The following is an 18,071-nucleotide window of genomic DNA, read 5'->3' as shown; positions in this document are numbered from 1 at the left end:
ACCAATTAAAAGCAAGAAGTATCACACATGATAGGCTTAGGCCTGTTTCACACATCCGTTTTCCTGGTTAGTCTAAATCCGGCAAAATAGCGGAAAACGGATCCGAAGGCGGACTGACAGGAACGTGTGTCATCGGATCGGCGGATGGATGGATCCGGCGAAGGTGAAAATTTAAAGGAACCGCGCCTGGGAAAAAAGAAAAAAAAATACCGGCGATGTAGTGTTTTTCGGGAGCGGGCATGCTGACGTGGGAGCTGTCATCGGGATGTCGCGGGCACGGCGGGAACTCGTGGGAACAGTAGTGATAATAATAATAATAATAAATTTTATTTTTATAGCGCCGACATATTCCGCAGCACTTTACATTTCAGAGGGGATTTGTACAGACAATAGACATTACAGCATAACAATAATCACATACAGTAGATTATAACAAATACCAAGAGGAAAGAGGGCCCTGCTCGCAAGCTTACAGTCTATGAGGAAAGAGGGAGACACGAAAGGTGGGTGGTAACAGTTACCCTGATTGTATGGACCAGTCATAATGTTAAGTGTGTAACAGTACAGACACAGACGGCTAATGGAGGCATAAAGCATGTGGGAACATGATGCGGGGAACCTGGTTATGGTAAAACTTTTGGCTCTGCCACACAGGGATAGATTAGGTTAATGTGTTGGGGTGGTAGGCCAGTCTGAATAAATGCGTTTTCAGGACACGCTTAAAATTGTGGGGATTGGGGACTAACCGTATTGACCTGGGAAGTGCATTCCAAAGAATTGGCGTGGCACGTGTAAAGTCTTGGAGACGGGAGTGGGAGGTTCTGACTATTAAGGATGCTAATCTCAGGTCATCAGCAGAACGGAGGGCGCGGGTAGGGTGGTATACTGAAACAAGGGAGGAGATGTAGGGTGGTGCTGAGCCATGGAGGGCTTTGTGAGTGAGGGTAATAAGTTTATACTGAATTCTGGAGTGGATGGGTAGCCAGTGTAATGACTGGCACAAGTGGCATCGGTGTAACGATTGGTGAGGAATATGATCCTGGCTGCAGCATTCAAGACAGATTGGAGAGGGGAGAGTTTGGTAAGAGAGAGACCAATTAGAAGAGAGTTACAATAGTCGAGACGAGAATGAATAAGAGAAACAGTAAGAGTTTTTGCAGAGTCAAAGGTAAGAAAAGGTCGAATTCTAGAAATGTTTTTGAGGTGCAGATGACAAGAGCGAGCCAGTGATCGAATGTGGGGGGCAAAGGAAAGCTCGGAATCAAGTATGACTCCAAGACAGCGGGCCTGTTGCTGGGGAATAATAGTGGAACCACACACAGAAATGGCAATGTCGGGTATAGGTACATTAGTAGAGGGAGGAAACACCAGGAGTTCAGTCTTTGACAGGTTCAGTTTCAGATATAGTGAGGACATGATATTAGACACAGCGTTTAGACAATCGCCGGTGTTTTCTAGAAAGGCTGGCGTGATGTCAGGAGAAGAAGCGTATAATTGGGTGTCATCAGCATAGAGATGGTACTGGAAATCAAATCTACTGATTGTTTGACCAATAGGGGCAGTGTACAAGGAGAAGAGGAGGGGACCTAGAACCGATCCTTGGGGGACCCCAACAGTAAGGGGAAGATGAGAGGAGGAGGAACTGGCAAAAGATACAGTAAAGGAGCGGTCGGAGAGATAGGAGGAGAACCAGGAGAGAACGGTATCCTTGAGGCCAATGGAACGGAGCATAGTGAGGAGGAGCTGATGATCCACAGTGTCGAATGCTGCAGAGAGATCCAAGAGAATTAGCATGGAGTAGTGACCATTTGATTTAGCTGTTAGCAGATCATTAGAGACTTTAGTGAGGGCAGTTTCAGTGGAGTGTAAAGAGCGGAAACCGGATTGGAGAGGGTCGAGAAGAGAGTTTTCTGAGAGATAGCGGATAAGACGGGAGTGGACCAGGCGTTCCAGGAGTTTAGAGATGAAGGGAAGATTAGAGACAGGTCTATAGTTAGCGGCACAGTTTTGGTTGAGGGATGGTTTTTTAAGTAGTCGATGTATGATGGCATGCTTAAATGAGAAAGGAAAAATACCAGGAGAGAGAGAGAGGTTAAATATTTTATTTAGGTGAGGGGTGACAGCAGGGGAAAGGGACTGGAGGAGCTGTGACGGAAATGGGTCACTGGTGCAAGTAGTTGGGCGAGAAGATGCAAGGAGCCTGCTTACTTCTTCTTCTGTGACTGGTTCAAAATCAGAGAGTGAGTTCGATGCAGTGGGGGAGGGAGGACAGTGCATGGTATGAGGTGATTGGGAGATAATTTCCTGTCGGATCTGGTCAATTTTTTCTTTGAAGTAATTGGCCAGATCGTCAGCTCGGAGCTCCGTGGTTGGGGCCTGTACTCTTGGATTGAGTAGAGAATGAAAAGTGTCAAAGAGACGTTTCGGGTTATTGGACAGTGAGGTGATGAGGGTGTTGAAATAGGTTTGTTTGGAGAGGTGAAGGGCAGTGTTGTATGTTCTAAGCATAAACTTAAAATGGATGAAATCTTCGGGTAGATTGGATTTTCTCCACAGACGTTCGGCGCACCTGGAGCACCGCTGCAGGAAACGTGTTTGCACCGTGTGCCAGGGTTGTCGCCGTCTGCGTTGTGGTGTTCTATTTATAGGGGGTGCAAATTCATCCAGGGCACTTTGAAGTGTTTCATTGTAATGCTTCAATGCAGAATCAGGACAGGAGAGGGAGGAGATAGGGGCCAATGAAGACTGCAAGTTCTTCATAAGTTTCTGGGTGTTAATGGCCTGTATGTTTCTATAAGTATGGACAGTGGGGGTGACCTGAGCAGCCTGGCAGTTCTTGATAGAGAATGAAAGAAGATTGTGGTCAGAGAGCGGGAGAGGGGAGTTTGCAAAATCATCCACTGCACAAAGCCGAGAGAAGACCAAGTCGAGGGAGTTTCCGTCTTCATGCGTTGGAGAATTAGTAAGCTGCGAAAGGCCAAATGAGGAGGTTAGAGATAAAAGGTGAGTAGCAGATGGGGAGAGGGGAAGAGCAATGGGGATGTTGAAATCTCCCATGATGAGGGTAGGGATGTCACAGGAGAGAAAATGTGGAAGCCAAGTGGCAAAATGATCCAGGAACTGATGGGAGGGGCCGGGAGGACGATACACCACCGCCACTCGCATGGAGAAGGGGGTGTAGAGTCTGACGGCATGGACCTCAAAAGAAGGGAAGACAAGTGAGGGTACTTGAGGGATAACCTGAAAGGTACATTTTGGTGATAGGAGCAGACCAACGCCTCCACCAGCTCTATTGTCTGATCTTGGGGTATGAGAGAAGTGAAGCCCCCCGTATGAAAGAGCAGCAGCAGCGGTAGTGTCTGACTGCTGGATCCAGGTTTCAGTAAGAGCCAGGAGGTTAAGAGAATTCGAAAGGAAAAAGTCATGAATGAAGGAGAGTTTGTTACACACTGAGCGAGAATTCCAAAGTGCACAATTAAGAGAGACAGATGGCATGCAGGGAATATTAATAAGATTAGAGGGGTTTCTGAGTGTAGCAGTCGGGAGGTTTGACTTTCTATAACATGGGGGACCAGGGTTGGGAGCAATGTCTCCTGCGACTAGGAGAAGGAGGATAGAAAGAGTGAGCAGATGGTTAAGTGATTTGTGAGAGCGTCTCTGATGTTGAATGATGGGACTGACTGGATCTGTGCAGTTTAACAACGTGAAAAGAGCATGAGTGCTATACATAGGAGAGGAAAGAAGCGAGGGGCCAATGTGGATGGAGTGTAGAGAGTTAATGCCAGGGCGGTGGATGTGTGTGAATGCAGCAGCCAGGACATAAATTACACAAATGCATATGGTATATATTTGTTGTACTCCAAATGTACAGGGAGTAGATGTATATAAATGTCTTACCTGTCTCCTGCCCTGTCTAACTGCCATGTTATAACTAGTGATGTCGCGGGCATGATCTCGCGGGAGCAGCTGTCATGTCGCGGGTGTGATCTCGCGGGAGCAGCTGTCATGTCGCGGGCGGGATCTCGCGGGAGCAGCTGTCATGTCACGGGTGGGATCTCGCGGGAGCAGCTGTCATGTCGCGGGCGGGATCTCGCGGGAGCAGCTGTCATGTCGCGGGCGGGATCTCGCGGGAGCAGCTGTCATGTCGCGGGCGGGATCTCGCGGGAGCAGCTGTCATGTCGCGGGCGGGATCTCGCGGGAGCAGCTGTCATGTCGCGGGCGGGATCTCGCGGGAGCAGCTGTCATGTCGCGGGCGGGATCTCGCGGGAGCAGCTGTCATGTCGCGGGCGGGATCTCGCGGGAGCAGCTGTCATGTCGCGGGCGGGATCTCGCGGGAGCAGCTGTCATGTCGCGGGCGGGATCTCGCGGGAGCAGCGGTCATGTCGCGGGCGGGATCTCGCGGGAGCAGCGGTCATGTCGCGGGCGGGATCTCGCGGGAGCAGCGGTCATGTCGCGGGCGGGATCTCGCGGGAGCAGCGGTCATGTCGCGGGCGGGATCTCGCGGGAGCAGCGGTCATGTCACGGGCGGGATCTCGCGGGAGCAGCGGTCATGTCACAGGCGGGATCTCGCGGGAGCAGCGGTCATGTCGCGGGCGGGATCTCGCGGGAGCAGCGGTCACGTCGCGGGCGGGATCTCGCGGCAGCGGTAAGGAGTGAGAGAATTTTCTCATCCAGCAGCGACACTTCATTCAGGGTAAAAAGGGGAAAATGCGGATCCGGACAGCAAAAAAACGCTGCATGGTCCGTTCGGTGATCTCAGCGGACGCCACAATTTTGGCGGATCCGCACAAATACGGACGCAGCGGACGATCATCAGTCAAAATCTGCCGATAATGTAAGTCAATGGGGAAAAAAACAGATCCGCAAATAAAAATGGCGGATCCATTTTTTTGGCAAATCGACGGATCTTGACTGATTGTGAAAAACTGAAGTGTGAAACAGGCCTTAGACATATGATTAGATAGAGCAACTTTGGATACGGTTTCTCAGCAGACAGAATCAACAATACGAAGCACAAATCAGCTGATAATTTCAGGATAGGATTGATTTAGATACATCTGTAGATCCCATAAAAAAGGAAGCTTAGATACCTCAACTTGGTAGAAGAGACCTGACGGAAGCAGTTTTCTTACAATGTAACAGTATAAAAGAAAACGTATCTGTATATTCTCAGTGCTGTATGTTTAGATGAATATTTCATGAGTTGACAGCTCCTCTAATGCTGCAGCCATAGACACAATTAATCTACATTTCATTATTGATCCTTTTTACCATTTGGATGGTATCGATCCAGATAAATCTTTTTGTAATTTGGCAGCGTTCTTGTAACTAAGCAACCTGCAAATACGAAGTGTGGCCTCAGGACATCATGGAAACATCGGGGAAAACTCGGCAAAATTTTCAGAATAATAGAAATATCCTGTTAAAAGTGAAGATAAGGAGAAGACATTTGTGAGTGCTCTGAATAATGGTCCAGTGGAAATAGGGGAGATGTAGTAGTGAGCGAAATGATTATGTGCTTATACTGCTCTCAGTGACTTCAAATGGATCTGTATACATCTATCTGCACCGAGCGTCCGATACTGATCGCTGCAGGCAGAATGTATACATTTAATCACATTGCTTCCTAAATGCAAAAAAGAATTTTATTGTACAGTACACTAATTGCACTAAGTGTCATAGTATTATTTATGACTTTGACTGTCTCACTGCAATGTTTGTAAGATACACTTTTATCCTGTACTGATCCTGAGTTACCTCCTGTATTATACTCCAGAGCTGCACTCACTATTCTGCTGGTTCAGTCACTGTGTACACACATTACATTACTGATCCTGTACTGATACTGAGTTACATCCTGTATTATACCCAGAGCGGCACTCACTATTCTGCTGGTGCAGTCACTGTGTACATACATTACATTACTGAACCTGAGTCACATCCTGTATTATACTCCAGAGCTGCACTCACTATTCTGCTGGTGCAGTCTCTGTGTACATACATTACATTACTGATCCTGAGTTACATCCAGTATTATGCCCCACAGCTGCATTCACTATTCTGCTGGGGCAGTCACTGTGTACATACATTACTGATCCTGTACTGATCCTGTGTTACATCCTGTATTATACCCCAGAGCTGCCACTCACTATTCTGCTGGTGCAGTCACTGTTTACAGATATTACATTACTGATCCTGAGTTATATCTTGTATTATACCCCAGAGCTGTACTCACTATTCTGCTGGTGCAGTCACTGTGTACATACATTATATTACTGATCCTGAGTTACACCCTGTATTATACTCCAGAGCTGCACTCACTATTCTGCTGGTGCAGTCACTGTGTACATACATTACATTACTGATCCTGAGTTACATCCTGTATTATACTCCAGAGCTGCACTCACTATTCTGCTGGTGCAGTCTCTGTGTACATACATTACATTACTGATCCTGAGTTACATCCAGTATTATGCCCCACAGCTGCATTCACTATTCTGCTGGGGCAGTCACTGTGTACATACATTACTGATCCTGTACTGATCCTGTGTTACATCCTGTATTATACCCCAGAGCTGCCACTCACTATTCTGCTGGTGCAGTCACTGTTTACAGATATTACATTACTGATCCTGAGTTATATCTTGTATTATACCCCAGAGCTGTACTCACTATTCTGCTGGTGCAGTCACTGTGTACATACATTATATTACTGATCCTGAGTTACACCCTGTATTATACTCCAGAGCTGCACTCACTATTCTGCTGGTGCAGTCACTGTGTACATACATTACATTACTGATCCTGAGTTACATCCTGTATTATACCCCAGAGCTGCACTCACTATTCTGCTGGTGCATTCACTGTGTACATACATTACATTACTGATCCTGAGTTACATCCTGTATTATACTGCAGAGCTGCACTCACTATTCTGCTGGTGCAGTCACTGTGTACATAGATTACATTACTGATCCTGAGTTACATCCTGTATTATACTCCAGAGCGGTACTCACTATTCTGCTGGTGCAGTCACTGTGTACATACATTATATTACTGATCCTGAGTTACACCCTGTATTATACTCCAGAGCTGCACTCACTATTTTGCTGGTGCAGTCACCGTGTACATTCATTTCATTACTGATCCTGAGTTACATCCTGTATTATACTCCAGAGCTGCACTCACTATTCTGCTGGAGCAGTCACTGTGCACACACAGTGAGTATAACTGTTTATTTTTAAATAAATGTGTGAAGCATGCTGTTTTAATTTATTTCAAAAAAAAGTATTTTATTCTTACTGTGTGTTTATTTCAATACTTACTATGGGGTTAGTAATGGGGGCATCTTATTGACACTTTTCCATTAGTAACCTCTGGGCTTAATGTCACCTGACAATACAAATGTGACATCAACCCCACAAATTATCCTACTAGCCACTGCACTATAGCAAGTGGGAAGAGCGAGGCTAAGCGTCAGATAATGGATACACTATTTCTGGGGGCAATATTGTTGGCCCCTTCCCAGGCTATTAACATCAAGCCACAGCTGTATTTTTAGCCTTTACTGGTTTGAATTTATAGGGGGACCCTACATAATTTTTTTCTGGGATCCCCAGTGAATTCAGCAGTAAAGGCTAAGCAAACAGCTGTGAGCTGTTATTACAAGCCAGGGTGTCACGAGTTTACAGCAACAGAGAGGAGCCAGAAGACTGCAGCGTCTAATTTGTCCTACTCCTGCACTGATTAGAAGTACTTCACCTTCATATTAAACACTGCAAGTTTCTTCTAGCAGTGCAGGGATTAATACTAGAGAAGAGAGAGGATTCAAAAAGATATAAATAAACTGGAGCAGTGGGCAGCAACTAACAGAATGGTTTTTAACAGGTAAAAATGCAAAGTACTACATCTGGGCAATAAAAATGAAAAAAGCATATATAGAATGGGAGGAATAGGGCTAAGCAACAGCACATTTGAAAGACTTGGGTATACTAATAGATCACAGACTGAATATGAGTCAACAGTGTGATGCAGCAGCAAAAAAGGCAAATGCAATTCTAGGATGTATTAACAGAAGCATACAGTCTAGATCACGTGAAGTCATTATTTCCCTCTACTCCTCTTTGGTCAGACCTCATCTGGAATACTGTGTTCAGTTTTGGGCGCCACATTTTAAAAAAGACATCAACAAACTGGAGCAAGTTCAGAAAAGAGCGACCAGAATGGTGACCGGTCAGCAAACTCTGTCTTATGAAGAAAGGTTGCAGGATTTGGGAATGTTTAGCTTGCAAAAGAGAAAACTGAGAGGAGACTTAATAACTGTCTACAAATATCTCAAGGGCTGTCACATTGTAGAAGGATCATCTTTATTCTCATTTTGCACAAGGAAAGACTAGAAGCAATGGGATGAAACTGAATGGGAGAAGACACAGATTAGATATTAGAAAACATTTTTTGACAGTTAGCGTGATCAATGAGTGGAACAGGCTGCCACGAGAGGTGGTGCGTTCGTCAATAGAAGTCTTCAAACAGAGGCTGGACAGACATCTGTCTGGGATGATTTAGCGAATCCTGCTTTGAGCAGGGGGTTGGACCAGATGGCCTAGGAGGTCCCTTCCAACCCTACGATTCTATGATTCTAATATGTTCAGTTCAGAGCTAATGGAAGCTATCCTGTCTTAAGGCTCTCAGCTGTGCACTGTTATTTCCCACCTCCTATATAATCCGGGCCCTGGCTGGCACTCATTGTCAGAGTTAGCTTATGCTGCATGGCTGGAGGTTGTTGTTGGTAGTTATTATTGGAGAAGTCATTTGGTGGATTTATCTGTGACTGTTGCTAGGTTTTGAGTGTGTGATAATTCCCCTTCTTTGGTTTAACCCCATCCTCCACTCCCTGGTGAATTCCTTTGTTGTTTGTGTGAGTATATTTGTATGTTTGGAATTTTTCATTATTCCCTGTTCCTATTACCTTGTTAGTCTGGTTGGTGTATTACGGTACACTACTACTCCCCTCTTCCCTGGGTGGGGGAAGGGTACAGACAGAAGAAAGATTCAGGAGCTAAGGCAAGGTATGTGGCCCTTGCGTCTTCACATCAGAAGTAATCCTGGGAACAGGGAGTCCTAAAGCGTGTCCTAGCATTATGGACAGGGAAGGAGCCCCTGATCCCGAGACACCCGACAACAGTGTCGTGACACTGGGAATCTTATGGGGTACTGTCCCTTTTCCCAGATTATTAACATCAGTCCTAGCCAAGCACTTTCCCTCTACTAGTAATGAAAATTGCTATTGAGCCTACGTTTTCTTCTTTTAATTTAATTCTTTATTTTACACAGGAGGGACACTAGCTGCTGAATACAACTCCCATTATTGTTTCCTGGTTGCGCTGATCTCAAAGAGACCAAGCGACAATGATATAATAATATAATAATCTTTATTTATATAGCGCCAACATATTCCGCAGCGCTTTACAGTTTAACAGTTTCAAAACACAAGTCATAAGTAACAACGTTATCAATATAATAATTAAAGCAAAATAAGACGACCCTGCTCATGAGAGCTTACAATCTACAATGAGGTGGGGGAGATACAGGCTTTGTGCCCACGTTGCGTTTTTTAAGCGTTTCCGCAGCGCTTTTAGATGCACGTTTCTGCTGCGGAAAAGCTTAAGAAAAGCATACAATGTAATCATAATGGAATCCGCACATGTTGTGCTAATGGTGCGTTTTTTTCCACTGCGGAAACGCAAAGCGGAAAAAACGCAGCATGTTCATTAATTTTGCGGAAACGCGTGCGTTTCTGCATACATTCAATTGTATTGCAAAAACGCATAGGAAAACGCATGCTAAAATGCATTAACAAAAGCCTCAAAAACGCTTCATAGAACGCAAGCGTTTTCCCGGGAAGAGGTGTGCGTTTCCGCTCAGGAATATTCTGCATGAAAAACGCTACGTGGGCACATAGCCACAAAGTACAGGTGTGTATTTACAATGGTGTATTTACAATGAGGGTCCAGCCATCTTGAGGGAGTGAAGGATGGATGGAGATAGTGAATGGGCTACACACGCACACTTACACGTAGAATGACTTTGATTAGTGAACGTGATAGGCCGCTCTGAACAAATGTGCTTTGAGGGAGCGCCTAAAACTATGCAAATTGTGGATAGTCCTAATTTCTTGGGGTAGAGCATTCCAGAGGATTGGCGCAGCACGGGAGAAATCTTGGAGTAGGGAGGTGCGGATTAGTGCAGAGGTTAGTCGAAAGTCGTTTGCAGAGCGCAATGATGAGAGCTACCTTCAGCAGACCGCCTGGGATCAGCGAGCAATATACTGCTTTTCCCAGGTGTTGGTACGTGTCACATGGAAGCCACACTGAAGTGAAACATGGATGTGACATACGTACATAAGGATGGCACACCGACACGGATCTCAGTCCTGATTTTTCCTGTACAGGAATCACCAGGATGAGTGAAGGAGGCCACAGACTAATGTATTTGCAGTAGATTTTTCTGCATCAAAAAACAGTATCTTGGCAGAAAAAATGCTGCAAAAAATACATGCATTTTTGCCACGTTTTTGATGCGTTATTTACTTGTGGTTTTTCCTTATTCATTTGAATGGATGAATAATGCTGCAAAAACGCTGAAAGAATTGACGCGCTACAGATTGGAAAAAAATGCACCAGAGCTGGGAACATTTTACAAGATCCTTTGTAACCTGACATGGGCGCACCTCTTCATATGTGCGAGGTGGGCAGGAGGATTTATCTGTGAAACCTAAAATGAATTGTGGCAAATAGGAAATTCTGCTGAACGGGAACAATAGGAGACATGCAGCTGCAACCGTCCAGGCAGCAGTGTGACCGCGCACAGACACAGAGCATGTGACATTAGTGCCATCTGCTGGAGACGGGATGTATTAACTGGGCCAGAGCGTAAAAGTACAACGTGTCAGTGATGTGCACACGTTCAGGATGTGTAGAAAACTGCAACTCTTGATAGGTTGGCAGGAAAAATGCTGCGTAAAATACACATTTTTAAGTGTTTTTGTTGCATTTTTTTTTCTGTGGTTTTGTTGTGAATTTTCCACCACTTATTATTATAGGTGAAATATGATGCAAAAATACTGCAAGAATTGATAGTGTGCAGATTGGAATCTACTGCAAATTTGCATGAAAAAAAAAATAAGCAACTTGTGCATGAAACTCCAGGGCTGGCTCTGTGTATTTTCCGCACCAAAAATGCAACACATAACATACATATGGGTGACCACCGCTTTCCAAAACTGGAGGAGCTAAAAAGTCTGGCTTTACAATGGCCATTTTAGGGCTTATATGTAATATAACAGGAAATTATAAAGGACCATTCATACACTGTAGCTTTCTATGCATAAATCTGATTATCTTTGTCTCGCTAAGCATGTAACAAATCTGTACATATTTCATTGTGGTGACCAGTCCCCGAAGGTCTCTAGTTGCTGTGCGCTCATGTCTCTGGTGTATGGAGTTTTGGTGCTCTAATCCCTTACGTATAGTGACTGTGGCTCTAATCCCCGATGTCTGGTCCATGTTCTCTTGTGGCCTAAAACCATAGTCCCTGGTGTCTAATGGTTTAGCATCACAGCCCCTGGAATTAGGTGGTTTACCAGTTCCCTGGTGACTAGTGGTATAGCATCTGTCACGGGTTTGCCGCAACAGAGGAGCCTAAAGACAGCAGTAACTTATTTCTCCTACTCTTGCACTGGTTAGAAGTACTTCACCTTCATATTAAATGGTGCAGGTTTCTTTTAGCAGTGCAGGGGTTAATCTGCTCAGCTGAGAACTCCTGGAAGTTTTCCTGCTTTGATGGTCTCAGCTGTTCAGTGTTGGCCTTTCCTATATGATCTGTTCCCTGGCTAGCCCTCATTACCAGTGCTAGCTAATGCTACATGGTTAGTAGATGGTGGTTTTTGGTTGTTTGAGAAGGCGTTTGGTGGATTTATCTTTGACTGTTGCCAAGTTTCGGTTGTGTGCTAATCCTCTTCTCCTACTTTAGTTTAACCCCATCCTCCACTCCCTGATACATTCCTATTTCTTCTGTTGTCTGTGTTAGTATATTTGTATGTTTGGTATTTTCCTTTATCTCTGTTCATATTAGTTTGTTACTGTAGTATGGTTGGTGTATTACAGAACACTATTACTCCGCTCTTCACTGGGTGGGGGGGAAGGGTACACACTGAGGGGGTGATTTAGTAGTTAAGGCAAAGTACGTGGCACCAGCGTCTTCACCATCAGAAGTAACCCAGGGAACACGGCGACCTAGGGGGCCTCTAGCATTAGGGACAGGGAAGGAGCCTTTGATCCTGGGACACCTGACAGTGTCATGACAGCATCAATGTCCCTGGTGTCTAGTGGCATGCCATCACAATCCCTGGTGTCTAGTGGTATAGCACCACAGTCCATGGTGTCTAGTCCCTGATATCTAGTGGTATAGCACCACAGTCCCTGGTGCCTAGGGGTATAGCACCACGGTCCCTGGTGCCTAGTGGTATAGCACCACGGTCCCTGGTGTCTAGTGGTATAGCACCACGGTCCCTGGTGTCTAGTGGTATAGCACCACGGTCCCTGGTGTCTAGTGGTATAGCACCACGGTCCCTGGTGTCTAGTGGTATAGCACCACGGTCCCTGGTGTCTAGTGGTATAGCACCACGGTCCCTGGTGTCTAGTGGTATAGCACCACGGTCCCTGGTGTCTAGTGGTATAGCACCACGGTCCCTGGTGTCTAGTGGTATAGCACCACGGTCCCTGGTGTCTAGTGGTATAGCACCACGGTCCCTGGTGTCTAGTGGTATAGCACCACGGTCCCTGGTGTCTAGTGGTATAGCACCACGGTCACTGGTGTCTAGTGGTATAGCACCACGGTCCCTGGTGTCTAGTGGTATAGCACCACGGTCCCTGGTGTCTAGTGGTATAGCACCACGGTCCCTGGTGTCTAGTGGTATAGCACCACGGTCCCTGGTGTCTAGTGGTATAGCACCACAGTCCCTGGTGTCTAGTGGTATAGCACCACGGTCCCTGGTTTCTAGTGGTATAGCACCTTGGTCCCTGGTACCTTGTGTTTGGCTTCTTCAGTCCTGATATTTAACAGTCTTGTTTTTTACATGTCTTTGTTTTGCTGTTGGTTACTGCATTCCGGACCATTATTATGATGCCATAGCTTTTTGTTTTTTAATCCCTGGGGTCTAGTAATTGGAGCTGTAATTTTTGTTTTTCAAAATTGTTGTTGGTATTTGTGCCTTTTCTGGCTTAGGCCTCTTTCACACATCAGTTTTTTGCCTTCAGGCGCGATCCGGCTTTTTTTTGTAAAACCGGATCCGGCAAAATGCAATGCCGGATCCGGTTTTTCCCCATTGACGTGCATTAGCGCCGGATCGTGCCGGATGGCATTGCGTTTCATCCGTTTTTTGCCGGATCCGGCAACTTGTCTCATGCCGGCGTCTTGAAAAAACGTCTACTGTAACGTTTTTTGTCTCCGGCGAAAAAGCCGGAAGCGCCGGATCCGGCGCTTCCAGCTTTTTGCTACAATGAAAGTCTATGGACGCCGGAATGCGCCGGATCCAGAAAAAGATGGATCCAGCCACCGGATCCGGTTTTTTTAAGTCTGCGCATGCTCAGATCCAATTGGCCAGCCTCCAGGAACAGAGACAGATCCAGCAAAAAAACGGATCCGTTTCTACAGTTCTCCAAAATTTATGCCGGATCCGTTTTTTCTAAAAAAAGCCAGATCCTGCCTGACGGCAAAAAACTGATGTGTGAAAGTAGCCTTAGTGTAGCATCAAGTGGTCGTATTTTCTAATCCTGGCATCTAGTGGCTCCTTAGTCTTTGGTGTTGGAGGGGTCAACATATTATGACTGCAACATCTGCAGTCGATGCACAAAGACTCTTGTGATCTGACCGGGGTGCTCTTTTTTAGGCCTCTTTCACACATCAGTTTTTTCCCGTCAGTCATAATCCGCCAATTTTTGAAAAAAACGGATCCGCCAAAAAAGGGGCAGATCCGTTATTTTCCCCCATAGACTTACAATATTGGCGGATCTTGACTGATGGCCGTCCGTCACCCCCGTTTTTTGAAGGATCCGCCAAAAATTTTTCTGGCTCCCGGGCGGATGAGACTGACCCTGCAACGTTTTTTCTTCTTGACGGTCCGCTATTTTTATGTTCGCATGCCCGGAATCTTTGCTCCTGGATCATTTTTAACCCAGTAATGCCGTTCCGGGATCTCTCTCTCTCCTTTTTTCCGGGCACGGGTTCCTTTAAAATTCAACCTTCGCCGGATCCGTCTGAACAACGGTCCGGTGCCACATGTTGCTGTTAATCCGCCAACGGATCCGTTTTCCTCCATTTTCGCGGATTACGACTGATCTGTAAAACGGAGGTGTGAAACAGGCCTTAAAGGTAGGTGAGCGAGGGGGTGTACATAATATTCTGGCAGGGGGTCTTTCTGCAATCTATGTTTGTCCCTAATTAGGGACTTTTGCTCATTAGATGCCAGACCAGTGTAACCCTTCATAGGTCACAGGATAAGGGGTCCTGGCCATGAAAGGACTCGGCCCTCTTTTGGAATCATTTCCATCCCAATTTTACGCTATAGATCAGCAGAAACAAGTGAGAATCAATGCAAATAAAAAAGAAAGAAAAACAAAATCAGTTTTCTGCCTTTCTGTCTTGAGGTTATGAGAGTCAGAGGCTGCAAATAAGAATCACAGATAATGAGGGCGGCAGGATCCTTGTCCTACTTTGTGGAGAACGTCGGCTCCACCGCTGCACATGAGGATTATACTCGGTCCGTTTTCTATTTACCAGCCTTAAATTTTGCAGCATTTTGCAAAAAAAGTCAAAATGGATCCAATTTATTCTTGAGATCAGCATTTTTTTTAATCTCTTTAGGAAATAATAGATTAAATTAAACAATGACGCTCCCATTACGTCTCTCCGATGATGAGATTACGTTGTTTTTTGGCCCTGATCCAAAATTGGTGAAGGCAGCGGCAACATAAATGGATAAAAGACTTACTGTCTTTTATCCATTTATGTCGCCGCTGCCTCCACCAGAGAGTGAAGACCAGAAAAGATCATAGGTAAAGATGGATACAATTGTAGCAAATCCTCAGATGTGCATTTTTCAGTCTATAGGGGTAAACGAGGCTCAGCAAGAAAAGCTTTAAGGGGTATATGTGATTCAATTTCTTGCACAATATTTTACCCCTTCCATGTCCTGCAGACATCTGGGTCTGGTATCTCATAGACCTGATGAGGCTCTGCAGACATCTGCGTCTGGTATCTCATAGACCTGATGAGGCTGGTGTGCTTACTTTGAAAATCCATATCAGAATGGCTGTATAAACCTGATACTGAGTCCTGCTAAAAAGTGAAATAGGTTAGGAGGCCAAGTTTATTCAACCTCTGCCCAGTCAAGGTGACAGCTGCCGCTTGTACTGCACCGTGTGAGATATCAGCTGCAGCAGCAGAGAGGAGGTACAGTGAGGAGCTTGTCAACCCGGCTAGGTTGGAGGAGACGGAGTTTGAAATTTCAATAAAGATTATACAGCCATGGATTTTTGAAAGTAAGTATATCAGTCTCATCAGGTTAAGGAGACATTTTAAAGGAGTTGTCCATCACGTCTTAATTATTTTAGAAATAGGTTTGTATACTCAACGACCAGGATCCATTCACTCCTCCATAATGCTGGCCAGGGCTCCAGCCAGTGTCCTTGCTTCCTCTTTTGGCGCTGACCCTCAGGTTACTGCTGCAGCCAATCAACAGTAACTGATTGGCTGCAGTGGTCACATGCAGTTCAAGCAGTCGTTTGGTTCTCTTAGGGCACAGTCAAATGGCTGTATAAATAGGATCAAGATCGGACCGCAATGTTAGGACTGGCCGCGGCTCTCCTGACCCATGCATGACAGCTTCATAGACGCTCGGGTCAGGGGAGTCACCAGGCAGTCCATACGTTGTGGTCCAATCTTGGACCGATTTATACAGCCATCTGACTGCTGCAGCCAATCAGTGGCTGATTATCTCCAACTGCTAGCTTAAGCCTCACCAGCAGAAGAGGAAGACTGGTGGGAGACATGCAGACGACTACCAGGTCCGATAGTGAAAATTGGACGTATGAGCGAGCCCTTAGTGACTAGTCTACTTTTACGCTTGCACACATTTCACTGACGGTTGCTCTTTACCCAACAGATCATGCCACAAGTTAACTCTCGAAATTGCGCATTCTGCCAATTGCATTAATACCCGCTACACTCCCCCCCCCCTCTTTTTTTTTTTTTTAAAAGGTCCATAGACGTGTATAAATTTGCATTTTCAGACCAAGCACTGTAGAGACCGAATTAGGTAGCAGAAAAAGTAAAAAAAAGGGCCCCATCAACAGCTTACAAGTCCCGCCCCGCCAGGCCTCTCCGCCGGGCCCATGTGTGTTTGTCAACAGGGGCGATAAATAGTAAGTAGTCATTATGATCGGCAAGGTAGAATTTAATAGATAAAATCCAAGTTCTTGCTAGAATCAGCAAAGCCAAAGTGCTAGCAGGCAATTTGCTGAGTATTTTTCGCGTTCAGCTGATAGGAATAATTACTAAGCGCCCAGCAGAAGCATCCGGTGTGATAAATCCGCCGCGCTGATACACGGAGCCTCATACTTGGGAGTCAAAATATTTCAATATTTGTTTTTTAATTGCTACAAAAAAAAATTCCGCACCAGGAATAAACAGACAGGCTAATTGCTCCTCACAGCTCGAGTGGCCTGACAAAATGGAAGAAAGTGGATTCATCTCTCCTGGGACACATTTAATAGAATAAGAGAGTGAGACTCGTAGATTTGTTTAGGTGAAGTGCCGGCAATTACTCAGCGGAGTGACGCAGTCTGATGAGACCAATTAAAATGACTAAACGTTCCATTAAACGTCGTCTGCATCGGGCGATATCAGATAGGAAAAGTGCCGGCGCCATCAAATATTTGGGAAAATTTACTTTGACATAAAAAGGGAACGGAGAAATAAAGAGGCAAAACTTTGTGAATTACGTCCTGAAATGAAGAACAGGAATGATAGGCCACAGACAGCAGGAGAATGCATTGTGCTTGTTACAATGCGACTGCCTGCAGCGTTTATACAACTGGCCACAGTGCCGATGACTCCTAAAAGACTGTGATCCAATTGGCAACCGTCCACTGACTCTAGAACTGTACAGACAACCACTTGCTCATCAATGACTGTCCAAATCACCACCACTGGCTCATCAGGGACTGTCCAAATCACCACCACTGGCTCATCAGTGACTGTCCAAATCACCATCACTGGCTCATCAGGGACTGTCCAAATCACCACCACTGGCTCATCAGGGACTGTCCAAATCACCACCACTGTCTCATCAGGGACTGTCCAAATCACCACCACTGGCTCATCAGGGACTGTCCAAATCACCACCACTGGCTCATCAGGGACTGTCCAAATCTCTAGTGGCTCATCAGGGAATATACAAATCACCACTAGCTCATTAGGGACAATAGAGGTTACCACTGTCTCATCAGGGACTATAAAAATAATTACTAACTCATTAGGGAGAATAAAGGTCACCACTGGCTTATCATGGATAAGGCAAACCCCCACTGGCTCATCAGTGACTATATAAATCACCACTGGCTCATCAGGGACTGTTCAAATCTCTAGTGGCTCATCTGGAACTATACAAATCACAACTAGCTCATTAGGGACAGTAAAGGTCACTATTAGGCGTCGAGTTTCTGTAGCTGCACAGCAGGAATCCCGAGCCTTGCATTTGGCAGTCTCCCATTCCTCTCCGGCCACAGAGGAGGCTACTCAGCAGACTCATCGACCCTGGCGCTCTGCTCAGACCAGCTCTGTAGGTTTGGTTGCTGCTGCCACCTCTGGTCCAGCTATAGCATTTGAGATCGGAGGTCTCATTGGAGATCGGAGGTCACATGCTCAGGTCTTTCTCCAGCTCAGATTGCACCATCAGGAAGGTCCCGGAAGGACACTGCTATAAAAGGTTCGCGTGGCCTCTCGGCCATGCG

This window comes from Dendrobates tinctorius, unplaced genomic scaffold, assembly GCF_039654945.1.
Source record: "Dendrobates tinctorius isolate UK_male_01 unplaced genomic scaffold, ASM3965494v1 ptg000059l, whole genome shotgun sequence".
NCBI classification, from domain to species: Eukaryota; Metazoa; Chordata; class Amphibia; order Anura; family Dendrobatidae; genus Dendrobates; species Dendrobates tinctorius.
This window is presented reverse-complemented; position numbering follows the sequence as displayed.